This window comes from Notolabrus celidotus, chromosome 4 (genome assembly GCF_009762535.1).
Source record: "Notolabrus celidotus isolate fNotCel1 chromosome 4, fNotCel1.pri, whole genome shotgun sequence".
NCBI lineage: Eukaryota > Metazoa > Chordata > Actinopteri > Labriformes > Labridae > Notolabrus > Notolabrus celidotus.
Genome location: NC_048275.1, coordinates 25164674 through 25173230, shown reverse-complemented (window position 1 = coordinate 25173230; position 8557 = coordinate 25164674). Strand labels below are relative to the sequence as shown.

Sequence of the window (8557 nt, the reverse complement as noted above, 5' to 3'; positions counted from 1 at the left end):
GTCCCCCACGTTTTTTAAAACAAAGCTGCCTGTACTCTGTAGGTGAGGACATTATCGGATTAGCTAGTCCTTTGAGGACAGGACATGGCCGAGCTCTGTGCAAGGTTATATTGATAATTCTGTCCTGAAGGATGCTGCTTTTTCTCTGCAATGCTACAAAAATGTTCTTGTGCTTATTTGACAACACGTTGATTCCTCCTCAGATGGATAATCAGATGACAGAATTACAATCTTGATTTGTAAGAACTTTTATTGAAAGATTAGGTGGAAGGACAATTATTCAAATTTATGTCCGTTATTTGGCTCATGTATCTGACTCATTGGAGGTTCAGGAGAATCAAGTTGTTCCACAGCTGGGGACTAAAGACAACATTTTATAAACTAGGATTATTCATGCAACAACAAATGCCCTCGTGGTTTTGCTAATGATGACTCCTTGTTGGCGTCTAATTTGTGTTTGAGGGTATCACTGTCAAACAGACTTCCTGCTTGTCAATAATCTTGTCTATGCTCCTGTGTATCTGTAGTTTTACTGATTATTCCTCCACTTGTGTGCTCTGTTTTCTTCTTTGTCTTCACAGAGACAGACAGAGGGATCCCTTATTCCCTCCTCATGCATGAAGGCCAGCTTTTTATCTGTCGCCCCTGTGGAGAGAGAGAGAGACACAGTAAGGATGACAGAAAAAAGTTCTATATAGTGCACGGATGGTAAACAGGCAAAAGAACAAAAGGAGGAAAATGAAAACACGGGGCTAGAAATGTGAATCACATGAGATAATAGGATTCAAGAATGGTAGCACTTAGTATGAGGAACATTTTTAACCTTAAAACTTTAAAATCTAAATTTATGTTTCATTTAAATTCCAAATCCTTCATTGGGATTTAGTCAGCGGATTTAGAGTTATCAAAGAGAAAATTGTAGTTTCATAAATGTTCGATTAGTAGCTATCTTTTGCAGAATGACTAAATAGGATAGCTAATGAGCCTCCCATCCACTGGTGTTATCCCTTTGCTTTGCAGTATTTATTTTTTTTAAACTGGGTTTGAGTCAAATATCTTTATGACAAATAATTTGAAGCATCCATCACACAGCAGTGGTGTGTCAAGCTGGAGAAATAGGTGCAGTTGGTGTGCTGTTTTCTCCTGGTCTCTGCAGAGTGGCAAGCAATTGGTTACAAGGACTGGACAAATTGAGAAAGATGCTGCAACAGTACTTCCAGTAAAAATGCATTTTAAAAAACAAAACAGCTACAATAACATGTTATGACCATTGGAGCCTCCAAAGGAAATTAAAAAGTATCTTCCTGTTTGCTGCATTGAGTTTAAACTTGTAAGAACTTGCAACATGAGAAATAAATTTGGTCTGGGTCAGTGATAAGTTGTGAATGAAAATTGTGATGATAGACTTACAATAACCTTTGTTTACATTACTAAGCATAGACGTCGACTAGCCAAAAAATACATCTTTTATACAACAACTCTGATGAACATGTTTTGTTTTTGTTAAAAATATGAGAGGGGACTAAAATGTTGGTGGTGGACTATCGGACATTCAAAGTCCAAACTAGTTCCCCACAATGTGTGTCTAATCTGGCTGTCAAATGTGTTCCCTGTTTGAGTAGCAAAATGTTAATTTTACAATGTATCTGTAACAAGTGCACCACAGGTACAAAGACTCATTGCCTCCTTGCATCTTTCTCACACCACTAATAATTATTTTTCTGATGCATGTCAGTGACAAAGGCCAGATTATCCTAGATTATCCAACTGAGGTAAGGAATGCAAATATTCCAAAAGTGTCACAAGAGTGAAATGTTGCTTTACAGATTAACACTTGATACAATCTTGGCAATTTATTCTGGGCTAATTGAATCAGTTGAAATAGGGTATGCCTTTTAACTTAATGTAATGACTTAAATGCAGTGACTTTTTATTGACCAAAACCAGGGCTAAATGTTTGAGCTGTCGACAATTTAAACGAGACTAAGGTTATAAAAGGAAAAAATGACTAAAATGTTACAAAAGCTCATGAGCAGATTCATTTTAAAACTAAGACTAAATCTAACATAGCTGCCAAAAATACCAATGGTCTGGGTAAATTCTGATCAACTGAGGTCACCAGAGTTAAACTTGTTCCCTGAAAAATGAGACGTGGAAGATTTTGAAGATGAGTAAGTGTTTCACTCTAAGGAGCCGCAAACTGCAACACTTCAGCCTCTCAAACTTCACATCACTTCCCTCCCACACTCCTGCCAGGCTGTTTGTTTGCCACAGCTCTGTCTGAATACATTAATCCTGGTGCTACTGTGAAGTGTTGCTGTGGGAGCATGACCTCATATCCCCAGGTCACGATTTTAGGTCACGATTTAGCTCTATCTACACTCCAGCCGCTGATCTGCATTCTGATAGCAGTGGGGCTTTTAGCTCTCTTCGCTCACCATTCGACAGAACTTGTCTTTCGCTGCTCCCAAATGCCAGAATGACCTTAAGTCACTCAAATATCTGTAAAAAATAAAAACCTCTCCTTGGGTATTGAATAAGCTATGAAAATAAAGCCTTAAAGGGCAAGGACTCAAGGTTCTATCAGACCCAAGGGGTCATGGGTCCAAATCTCGCTTGAAAAGTTTTCACCAGTCAAGACTATGGCATTATATTTGAATGTTTATGCCGTTTCTGTATAAAATCATTAAATACCTGCTAGCAGCTCTGAAATTATCCGAATCAAACTTGTGAATCCCAGTGTAAATCAATCTGTAGTTTTAGAATGTAAAAACCCTGAGGTTCCAGATTTCTAAGGAAACAGCCTTGGTGTATTTAATGGGAGCTTTGGTTCTGAGCAAGTCACTTTTCCTCACTGAATCATACACTCTCTTATCCTGCACTTACTGTCATTCTTTCTGCATCACTGATTTGTTCACTCTGGCTCTCTTCTACTCTGCCCTCTGACATGATCTTGCTGGGCTCATTGGGACACTGTCAGGACACTCCAGCTGTGACCATTAAATCTCTATAACTGGTCATAGTGCTTGTGCTGAAGGAGTTTAAGCTTGCTCTATACTGTACTTATCACACCTAGACAAGAATGCTTATCTCTAATTATGTTTTTTATGTGATAGAGGCTATGTCCACTTTTAATACAGTCTGAATCTGAGAAATGTTACCAACACAAAAGCTATTAAGCTTGAAGGCCAACAAGGGGGACTTCAGAATTAGTCTGATTTCATGGAAGTGCACGAGAAAATGACCTGAGTTCTCAGTTGAGTTATTACCACATTAAGTATACCCTGATGAGTTTCAGGTAGTTCAAAGTCTAAAACACTACATAGTTTTCATTTTGGGAATAACGGACCAATTCACAGTAGACATAAATAAGTTATGCTTTGTGGTGTGGCGGCCTTGTAATTGAAACTTGACTATGAGAGGGACCCAACCTGTCTTAAGGAAATCCAGGGAGAGGGTTGGTTTGAATCAGCCTCGGGCCTGTTTATGGTAAGCCAACATTAGCATGCCAGTTAGTATCACAGTTACTGATATGTATAGCTTCACCTTAGTGCTAGGTTATGACTGAACATTTTCGATTGCCTCTCTCTCCTCCACAGTTTTAGACTCCTGTCTGTGCATGGTCACTTTTTGTTTCATAAAACGAAATTGGCCAAAATGCCAAGTTGAGGTTCTTGACATGGTCCCAAAAAAACAACAAAAAAGCCACTGGAAATGTCATATTGGTTACATCCACTGCTTCTCTTTGTTCAGCCTTTTGTCTATACCCTGTGAGGCTAAAGGCTGATTTATACTTCTGCGTCGCCCCTACGCAGCAGGGGCTGACGCGGACATGAGCCCCACATACTTGTGCGTCGATGTGTCTGTGTCGCGCAGCAATTCTCCTCCGAAACGCTTGAGGGCAGTGCGGTCTCTCTGATAGCCGGCTGCCTGCTTCCGATCCTGCTACGATCTCTGTTTACTTTTCCACATCGATTCAGAGCGTGTTATGTTAATCTACAGATGATACATGTTGCTGTTTATCATACAGACATGATTAAATGAAGAATAGAGAGGAGGAGATGAAATACACGGCCGATGTGTGGCCGATGTCCGGGATCCCGGAAGTGCTGTGAATGCGGGAAAGACAAAGCCGTCGAGCGGACCAATCACAGAGCTTGCGGTCCGCATCGGCTCTACGCGTAGTTACATTTTGGAGGAGGTGCACGTCAGCTACGTGCGTAGGCCTCTGCGTAGGTACGGGAGCTACGCGGACCTACGGCGTCGGCTACGCCGTTGATTCGACGCAGAAGTATAAATCAGCCTATAGAGTTAATGCACTATATTTTGCCTCCCTCCCCCCTCTACCCCCTGGACTGTAACACACAAACACCCTCTCTCTCTCTCTCTCTCTCTCTCTCTCTCTCTCTCTCTATCTCACTGTCTCTCTCTCACTCTCACTCTCTCTCTCTCTCTCTCTCTCTCTCTCTCTCTCTCTCTCTCTCTCACTCACACACACACACACACACACACACACACACACACACACACTACATACAAGGACTCTACCTCAGCTGCTTTTGCACATTTTTGCACATTATTATTTGCATATTATCTCAAATACTTAGAATCTTGAATCTTAAATCTTGCAAAAAAAAAAAAAAAGCCACTCTACGTATATATTTACAAAGCAGAGGAACCATAGAACAATGTCTTCCTCAATTCATTGTACCAAATCTTTACTCTTAAATCACCCACAATGCAGCTTGAACACTGACGGTTTGGTCTGTAATTCAATTGTGCATCAAATTACATCTCTTGGGGTTGACTGCCTGAAACTTTCCCTTTGTTGAAATGTAACATCCCTGGTTGAATCTTTGAAGATCAAAAAGTTGGGCTGAGCTATGCTTGGGCTGAATTTAGGAAAAAAACAAAGTAGCCCATCACCATTACTTGACAGCTTTTCATAAAGCATACTCAAGATAAAGCAGGTTCTTTAAGATTATAATTAACTCCTTGAAATCTCCAAAAGAATTAACTTTGCAGAAACTTACAGATCCGTCAAATTCAGCCCATTTAAACATGCCTTTTGACATATTCAGATATGTAAGTTGCCAAACCCAGACATAATGGGTTACATTTAGTCCTTATATCTGAAGTTACAAAGATGAAAAAAGTGAAGGTTTGATTGGACAAAAGGTTATTGATATGGCTTGTATGTCTGTGTGAGTGGTGCTTTTTCCAGCAAAAGCAACATGAATTATCATGACTTTCATGATCAAGTAAGAGCTTAATTTGATTATTTTGCACATTCATTGTCAGTAAAGACTGAGCCATTTGGATGTTTTATTCTGGTTTCAAATGATGCAGGTTTGTTCATGTTCCAGTTCGCAGAATTTGTTTTAACCGTTAGCAGTCTGTCCTTCACACATTTCCCTTCTCTTTGTCTCACAGGAGCTTTTAGTGCTCTTTTGGAGTTTGTGAATAGTAGACACACAGCCCAGTATGTGTGATTATTGTTGAAGAGCATGCATTGGGAACACTTGATAAAGACAGACAGAGAGACCGTGAGGGAGAGAGAAAGGGAAAAAAAAGGAAAGAGGTTGATTGTGGGAAAGAGAATGTGGAGGGGCGAGCTGGCGTTTGGCTGAGCGGTGAAGAGATATTCTCTGCAGTGTGTTCCATCTCTATCCATGGAGGCCAGCTCTTTATCTGCTGCCTCTGTGGGCAGGCGCACGCAGACACAGAGATGGTGGTATGAGGGAGATGGAGGCAGGCAGTGTGTTGCCTGCAACGACCTAGAAAGAGGGGCAAAGAGAAAATAGAGACAGTTAAGAGAGAGAATAAAGACAAAACGTCACCATTTTTTTATATCCCCTTGATCTTATCTCACATAGAACAAAAAAAACTCTGTCGATTGATATGTGTACAGTACACTACAAATCAAAGCAACTCAATGTCTCAAAGCAAGACTGGATAACTTTATGAGCACCAAACATCCAAAAAATTGATTTCATAAGCAATAAAAGACTTTCTTGATTCAGTGTTCTCAGGTGTTAGCTACAGCCTTACTTAGTCTGCTATGATTATTATATAAAGATTTCTTGAGTTGTCTATATATATTTTTGGGGGCTGGCAGCATTAATCCCAATGTTAAAGGTTACAAGCAAACCAGGCTGGTGTTGTCAGCTAGAACCCTGCATGTCATCCTCCACTCTCTCTCTCTCTCTCTCTCTCTCTCTCTCTCTCTCTGTCTCTCTCTCTCTCTCTCTCTCTCTCTCTCTCTCTCTCTCTCTCTCTCTCTCTCTCTCTCTCTCTCTCTCTCTCTCTCACTCTCTCTCTTTCTCTCTCTCTCAAGCTGTATCTAATAAAGGCCTAAGCCTAAAGTTGATATGAAACATACCAGACTTCTTTCTGGACATTGACAGGACTTCAGTCAGTGTTCAAGGGTCCCAATCTAAACAATGGTTTGCTACTGAGAAAAACAGAAAGCATTGCTATGCCCTGTTGCTGTGTAATGATCAATCAGAATCAAGAACTTAACATCCCATTCGATAAATCAAGGTAGATCAAAGTCCTGCACCCTTTTTCCAGTCACATACAGCTCGTGACTGTATGTGATTATCTTATTGGTTGTGCCTTGGAAGGTCAGGTGGAGATGAGGTCAAAGTTGAAATAATCAATTGAAAGTAATTTCAAGCAGTACACCACACTGCCATCTAGTTGTATGGCCCCGCCGCTCCCATGGGAAAAGATTAGCACAGCCAGTGCAGAGCAGTTTTGCTGCTGATCACTTGTAAGAAGCCTAACTGTGTTCAAGAAAACAGTTATGTACTTGGGACCCTGCTTAGGAGATAATTACTTAGACCTCTGTAGTCTGATGCCTGAGTCAGTCTAAAGAGGATCGAGTCACACACACAAACCCATACACAGTCAAACACACACAATTGAGAAACACACACACACACTCGCACACACTTATACAAACACACAATGCTTTAGAACCAGCGATGTCATTACAATGGCAGATCTGTTGACATGCTTGTTCTCTGTGAGTGTATTTTTGTGTACTTCTGTGCGCATTCACCTACACACAAACACACACACACACGCACGCACACACACACACACACACACACACACACACACACACACACACACACACACACACACACACACACACACACACACAGTGCCAGTGTCCTCGCGCCTTGTAGACTGTGACAGAATCTATTCGCCCACCTGCTCCTCTTCATTATCCAGAATGCAGTGCTGTAGATGTAGGGCAGAATATCCGGCTGGTTTCGTTCCTCTCCTGTCTCCTCTTTCTCTTCCTTTTCTTTCTCTCCTCTTTGTTCCTTTCTCTTCCTTTTGTTATGTCTCCATCTGTTTCCCCCCACTCTCTTCGCCTCCCCGTTCCCTGCAACCTGTTTTTCTTTATGCTTTTAACAATACCTTTTCATCTTGTTTCCTCTCCCCTTCTTTGCTCCCTTCTTGTCTCAGCTCCTCTTCACACCTCTATTCTCTCCTCTTGTCTCCTCTCCTCTCCTTGTTTCCACACCTCTCATCTCCGCTCCCCTTCTTGCTTCTGCTTCTCTCCTCTGTTTATAATGTCTTTACCTTTTCTCCCCTTCTTGTTTCCTATCCACTCTTCTCCTTCATACCTCGGCATGCTCTCCACGTATTCAATTACTCTGGACTTGATTACATGCTTAAAATGCGACATTGAAGGGCGAGCAGCTACTTACTCTGCAAAGGAAATCTATCGGTGTCCTGCTTAAGATGCTGCAAGGTTTCTCCTAGCTTTGCAGGTTTTTTTAACGTGTTTTCAGGAGCGGCTGTCCTCTTCTGACGCTGGCAGGTGTGTTTTGTGGGGAGGGGGGCGGGGGGATTTCTCTGATGCAGTAGTCTCTGCGACATCTCTTCTTTGAGCACACACAGAAGCAAACCCCCCTTAAGTGACCCCTCCTGAGGTTAGAGTCCGCTCTTTCAGAAAATATGTGCGCACATAAATATATAAAGGATATATACACTGATAATCAAACAGGGCACAAAACCCATGCAAAGAGATTCAAATGTAGATGCAGCTTTAAACACCTGGACAATGAACTGTGTACTTTTTCCTTCCTTTAAAAGCAGTTTGAGTCATAAATCTGCATTTAGACTTTTATGCTTCTGGCTCGATCTGTAAATTATGTCACGGAGCAGGGGCAGTCAATCACTACAGTCACACCCACAATGTCCTGAGCAGAAATCCAATCAGACGATTAAGTGAGAACATGCATGTGGGCGGGCCATCGCTTGTCCATTTGAAGCCCTTAATCTTCAAAATAAGGCTCGTGGGAAACCATTAAGGGTTTTTTTTAGGGTCAAATAAAAGTCTTTCACTATGTTACCAGGTTTTCTGGACTGTACTACTTGAAGTAATTGACTGTTTTATGAAGCTGTTATATGCTGGTTAGGGTTAGGGTTATTCTTTATTCTTGGCTGTATAAGCATGATTGATTATTTTACTAAATATGATATTATTATTACTTCCATTCAAATTCACTCAAGTAGAACTGAATGCTAAGTATTG

At 41.2% G+C, this 8557-nt stretch overlaps 1 long non-coding RNA gene across 1 annotated transcript; it reads right to left on the bottom strand.

Annotated features, from left to right (window-relative positions):
• Nucleotides 1–232: 232 nt before the first annotated feature.
• LOC117812044 lies at nt 233–2539 on the bottom strand. The gene is made up of 2 exons (XR_004631120.1): nt 2439–2539; nt 233–645 (listed from the first exon to the last, which is right to left on the bottom strand). It is a non-coding gene; the product is annotated as an uncharacterized LOC117812044 (long non-coding RNA).
• Nucleotides 2540–8557: the final 6018 nt, after the last annotated feature.